The sequence below is a fragment of the Tupaia chinensis genome, unplaced genomic scaffold (genome assembly GCF_000334495.1).
Source record: "Tupaia chinensis unplaced genomic scaffold, TupChi_1.0 Scaffold000314_1, whole genome shotgun sequence".
Lineage (NCBI taxonomy): Eukaryota > Metazoa > Chordata > Mammalia > Scandentia > Tupaiidae > Tupaia > Tupaia belangeri.
Genome location: NW_006159807.1, coordinates 3,834,101 through 3,840,716, shown reverse-complemented (window position 1 = coordinate 3,840,716; position 6,616 = coordinate 3,834,101). Strand labels below are relative to the sequence as shown.

General features: G+C 39.0%; 1 pseudogene; it reads right to left on the bottom strand.

Annotated features, from left to right (window-relative positions):
- Nucleotides 1-1,062: 1,062 nt before the first annotated feature.
- Nucleotides 1,063-6,616, bottom strand: part of LOC102500292 (metalloreductase STEAP1-like) — a 22,830-nt pseudogene continuing 17,276 nt past the window's right edge.

Below are 6,616 nucleotides of genomic sequence, written 5' to 3'. Positions count from 1 at the left end.
TCCCTTCTCATATCAGTATACAAATCACTTACCAAATCATTCCACTGAAGGCCCCCAAAGAATTGAATTATATTCTCATTACTAACAAGAGGCATAACACTAATACATCCATTGTGCCACTTTCCATTGTATGAAAAACTTGCTTTGTGTCTAAGTGCCTGCATGTTCAGGGTGACCATCATCCTGGACACTAATTTCCATCAAGAGCATCTCCATCCTATGAAAAGAAATACCATCTATGTTTCTGTCCTTTATGGACACTCTATATTAACTCTTATCTCTCACAACAACCTCTGATAGGACTATTATCCCTATTACAAATAAGGAAACTGAGACTTAAACAAACAGAGTGACTGATGCAGGATCACACAGGTTTAAGAATAGAGCTTGGTCTCAGAACCACATCTGTCTGATTCCAAAGAGCTCTTACCTATTCTTCTTGACGCCCAGACATCTGTATGCTAGTCACACTGCACTCTGCAGTGGCTGTTCCAGAATCTCCCATCCCTAAACGGTGTCCATGTCTTGCAATTAAGAATGAAGAAAATATGAGCTAGTCAGTTGATTGGAGCAGTTGGATCTCACATGGCTGACTGTGTGGTTCAAGCAAATCTTAAACCTGGTGGCCTGAAAATCACACTGGGCATGTATGAGTGCATGCCTAAAATCCCTAGAGGAAGGAAGGAGAAGAGATTGTGGTGTGGCCAATCCTCTACAGGGGAGGAGGGTGATTTCTCTCTCTCTCTCTCATCACTCCCTCTGATAAGCTCATGTACCCTATCATGAACAACAACAACAACAACAACAAAAAAAGGAAAATACATCAAATATTTTCCCATCAATTGTTACAGAAACAAATACAATATTGGGTTGTCGGAAAAGTCATGCCGTATTTTCTTCTTGCCAAAAATGTGTCATGACCTTCCCGACAACTCAATTAGAACCCATCTTTTTTTTTTTTAAAGATTCTCAAGCGGTCATTTTAGTAACAAGTACAAATTTGAAATGTTTGTGATAAAATATGTCAGTATTGGACAAAAATGTGTGTAGACAATAATTCCACTACTGAGAAGACATCTCAGTTTTGTTAATTCTGTAATGTTTTCCAAGCATGTCTAATCTTTAGTATCTTCTTCCTCAAGCATGGTACGAATAGTATGGCTTTATATATTAGGAAAACAATGGGAAGGAAAACAGCTATCATAGAACTTGGAGGTGTTTACCATAAGAATTGCTTTACATCCGTCCATTTATTCCAGGCAAAAATCAATGCATGGATTGTGCCCAGAATAAGGGAAATGATTCCTAATTTGCACTGAATATGGTGAAATTCTCTTCATGTCAAAGAGTCACTCACAGATGGAATAGATGTCACAGCCAGCACTGCCAGTATTCCAAGTCCCATAATTCCCAGAGACACATAAATCTCCATTATCCAAACATCATGTTCAATCCGGGCATCTTCTCTATTTTTCTGTACCTGTTGGTATGCCCACTGTGGCAACTTGCATCTGTAGGATCACCTCTTTGGATAAGACAGACTCTAAATTGCATGCAGTAGAGCAAAAATGCAACTGAGAAGCCCAAATTGCTTTATCATCCACCTATCCAAGTAATGTGGAGATTTCTTATACTTCATTCCATTATGAAGTTGTACAACTTCTGCTATCACACCAGGCAAATAAGCCAGTGCCAAGGGGTGATGGGAACCATTGGCAAGACTCCATGGATGACCAGGATTGGACCCTATAAGAATATTGTTGATGAGAAGTTACTGAAGGGTAAATTATTTTTCTCAAAAGAGTATAAAGAAAAGTGAGAGATGATGCAATAGCAGCTATTTTAATTGGGAAGCACCATTTTGGAAAAAGTTTCTGTTTGTGCTGAAGTTCTGAGGGGCCATCAAATTCATCAATAGGGGCTGTTTGGTGCAAATACAAAACCACAGGCCTTTTCAGCATGCTGATCTCTCTCGTGTCATTGGTCAAATAATCTTCTAGACTTCTCCTAGTACTCATTTTCCAAAGTTCTTCTTGAGTTGTGATGTCTTTTCTTCTCTCCACTGATTCTTTAATGTAGTAGGGCTTCAGCTACCCACTCCTCCTTGTGACTTGAGCGTAAATCCCAGTGGTTCCCGGAGGGTCAGCCGCAAGCGTCACCGGAGCCTCTGCCGCGTCTTTTAATTATAATCACTGAAGTAGTTTAAAATCTTAACAACGTATCTCCTATAAGTACAGAATAGTTTTATACCTTTATTGGTGATAGAGAGCATGTGTACATATGAGAGAGAAAGAGAGACATGTGTGAGAGAGAGAGAGCGATGACAAGAGAAACACCCTTGACAGGATAGCATCACACAGTCCTCTTTCTCCAGCCCTCCAGTTTTTCAGGATCTTGGGCGCCCATGTGTGCACCGGCAAGTTCTTTCTTTTTCTTTCTTTTTCTCTTTCTTTCTTTCTTTCGCTTTCTTTCTTTCTTCCTTTCTTTCTTTCTTTCTTTCTTTCTTTCTTTTCCTTCCTTCCTTCCTTTCTTTCTCTTTCTTTTTTCTTTCCTTCTTTCTTTTCTTTCTCTTTCATTATCTCCATCTTTAATGTTAAGTCTTCCCAGTGTTAAATTTCCACTGGCATGTTTTCAAGTTGGCACAGGGATTTGAACCCACAGTCAGCCATATGACTTCCAGTCTTGCAGGGTACTTGCATTATCTCTACATCATAGAGGCTGAGCCAGTTTTGTAATTTAAAGAAAAGAAAGCAGCAATCAACCTGTGGTGCCACTTTTTCATTTGCTTATGGACTTAAAAATTCAGTTTCAAGAGGAATTGCCTGTGAGAGAGGCCCCATCATCAGTCCTCCATTCTAGGGCCATATGTATGGGTTTCTCCCATAGGGATTCTTGATTTCCTCTTTTTATAACAGCTGTCAAGAATTCAGTATTTTCCCCAGTGAGAAGGAAGCATGAGCTACTTGGAGGTTCCTCTGTCTCACCCAGAGAGTAACAATATATAATATAGTCATAGCATATTTTGAAGATGAAGACAAAGTCTTAGGGGAAAGTAAACAAACAAACAAACAAAACAAAAATGAAACAAAAACAAAACATCACTCTAGCCCAGACTGCTGCTACTGCATCAAACACGGTCCTCGTCATGCTCCAGGGTCTTGTTCACGTTAGAAGTATCAGCCACCTATTAAACAGAAATAAATAGAAAACGGAAATGTCACTGCTTTCCCAGAGTGGTGGCGTTTTTCTTTAGCTGAGCCATAAAGCCTGAACTTGGAAAGGAGAACCGTGGGAGAATAGACTCCTGTGAGCAAACACCAGCTGGGGACAGCAGGATCTTGAGACAAGTTTGCTGCAGTTCCAGGGGCCATGAAAGCAGGCTGAATAACATCATGTTTTCAAGCGACATGGCTGTCCCTTCCTTTTATGAGAAAACATAAGTTGAAGGATTTTGTAAGAGAGTATACTGGACAATTAAAAAAAAAATCAAAGAAAAGACTAAGTCAAGGAAAAGAGGAAACACTAGAAATATTAACAAATGATCAAGAAATGAGTAAAGCAAAAAAAAATACGCCAACGTTCTGGAAAGAATTTTGAAAAAATATACAAAATTCATCAAAGATATGTAAAACTTTGACCCAGTATATCCATTTCTAGGAATTTCTCTTATAAAATAATTAAGAAGTTGATAAATAATTTAGTTTCAGGGATGTTTATATTAGCATTGTTTATAATGACAGAAAATAAGATGTAACATAAATGTTCAATAATAGATTGTTTTAGGAAGCTCTGGTGTGTTTAAACAGTGGAATACTATGCAATCATTTAAAATTACTGTCAAAGTTATTTGTTGATGTCAAATAAATTCTTAAAATATTTTTGAGAGAAAGAAATCAGATTAAAGAAATAGCATGAGGAAAATTCTTCTTCTAATCAAGATGGAGTAAAAACAACTGGATTTACTCTCCAGCTAGAAACAACCAAAAGGTAGACAATATATAGAAAAATAATGTTCAGGATACTCTGTGTACATCAGTCAACAAAGGACAATGATTTCCCAGAAACAGGAAATAAATGCAGCAAATTCTACTAGCTTTCTGGCTTGCTGTGTTGAGAGAGTTTTCAGACCAAAGCAAGGAGAAAAACCCAGACAGAGAGCGGTGGATTCCGAGTTGCAGATGTGGGAGAGAGAAGAGAGGGACATTAGGTGGATAGGGTTTGCAGAACAGAGCTCCTGGAAGAGCTGCACAGACACAGAGCTCTAAAAATGTGCAGTCTCCCTTGCATATTCAGCTGACTAAGGAAATTGTGACCAGAGGAAGAACGATCAGAAAGGTTTAGAGAACAATGCCCAATGTAGTAATAGGAATAAGTCTGTTTCCCCCAGAAAGATTGAAAACCTCACTACTAGGACTTTGAGTAGAGTGTGCTTTTTTTCAGTATTGGAAACCAGTTAGCTCTAGATTGAGTAATGCTCCAATCCTGCCTGATATACCTTAAATGTAAGAGCCCAAAACATCAAACTTTTTCTGACTAGAAACAAACAAACGAAGCTCAGAAATATTTATAGGAATGCACAAATAACCAGTACACAGCAGGTAAAATTTAGAATATCTGGCATCTGATCAAAATTACTAGGTATGCAAAAAAATAAGGCAAATACAACCTATAATGGGAGGGAGAAGAAAAATTAAAATTGACCTAGAACTGACACAGACACTTGAATTGGTAGGCAAGAACAACAAAAGACTTGTTATAATGGTGTTCCAAATGCTTAAAAATTAAGTAGAGACATGGAAGATATGAAAAAGACCCCAGTCGAATTTTGGGGATGAAATATACAATATCTAAAACAGAACAAACACACAAACAAAAAGCTTCAGGTGGGACTAATGGCAGATTACACATTGAAGAAGACATAATTAGTGAACTTTGAAAACATAGCAATAAACTATAAAATTTAAACAAAAAAAGAGGATTTTTAAAATGTGAAGAAAACTTTGGTGTGGCATGGGACAACTTCAAGCAGCTCTGTATACATGTAATTGGAGTTCCTTAAGGATAGAAAAAGTCTATGGCACAGATAAAAAATAAAATATATGCATACATACACACACATATATACACACACACAGTTTGTTTGTTTGTTATTTCCTTTGCTTTTTTGCCATAGGGAGTGTGCACTCCTTGGAAAGAGACAGAAAGAGGGAAAGAAAGAAATCACTACCCCCAGGGGGGATGGCCATGCCATAATCCTTCTCCTCTCGAGAATCTGGCCATTCACTACCTGTTGTGATTCTGAAGTTGCCGGGTCTGGAACTTGAACCATGGTCAGTCATGTGGGAGTCCAGTGCCTTAATCACTGTGTCACTTCCTGGCTCCCAGAAAAAAAAAAATTGAAATAATGATCAAAACTTTTTCAATTTTGATACGAACTCTAAACACATAGAGCCAAGAAATTCAACAAACCCCAAGCATTCAAAGAAACAATATGGGGACCAGCAGTTGGTGTAATGGTTTGAGTCCTGGATCTGGTGACTTAAACTCATGCTGGGCCCATGTGCATGCATGCGCAAGATCCCAAGAGGAGAATGGAGGAGAAGGGATTGCGGTATGGCCATCCCCCCGGGGGTAATTTCTCACTTTCTCTCTGTCTCTCTCTGTCTTTCTGGTGAGTGCCAGCGCCCCATAGCAAAAAACTCTCCAAAGGGAAAAGAAAAAAAAAAAAAGAAACAATATGACAACTATACCAAGGTAGTTTTTAGTCAAGTTGCTCACAATCAGTGATAAAAAGAAGGTCTTAAATAAGGACGGGGAAAAATATGATGAATACAGAGGAACAGAGGTAAGGAAGACAGCAGATTTTTTACAGAAGCAACATAAGGAAGAAGATAGTGGAGCACCATCTTTAAAGTACTGAAAGAAAAAAAAATTGTCAATTTAGATTCTAAATGCAGCAATAATACCTTTAAAAAATAAACACTTTTTAAGTTTGCAGGTGTATGTGCTCATGAGGGAGAGACAGAGAGAAAGGGAGGGAGAGGGAGAAATCCTCCCCCAATGAAGCATAGTCAGGCCACAATCCCTTCTTCATTTCTCCATTTTTTTTTCAAGCCAGTAGGGCCAGGATTAGAACTATGAGTTTGGCCATGTGCGATCTGGCTCTCCCAACCAGTAGGCCATGTTTCTAGCCCAAGACATTTTCAAACACATACAATCTTAAGTAGTTTCTTACCGGCAGACTCATAACTACAAGAAATGGCAAATAATAATAATTTTTTAAGTCTTTTTTTTTTCTTTTTTGGAGAAGTTTTCGCTATAGGGCGCGTGCACTCGCCAGACAGACAGAGAGAGACAGAGAGACAGAAAGCGAGAAATCACCCCCCAGGGAGGATGGCCACGCTGCAATCCCTTCTCCTCCATTCTCCTCTCGGGATCTTGGGCACGTACACACACACAGCTGGCGTGAGTTTAAGCTGCCGGGTCTGGGACTTGAACCGCGGTCAACTACATGAGAGTCCAGTGACACAGCCATCACGCCAACTGCTGGTCCCAATTTTTTTAAGTCTTTCAGGCAAAAGAAAATGATTCCAGATGGAAATATAGGCCTACACCA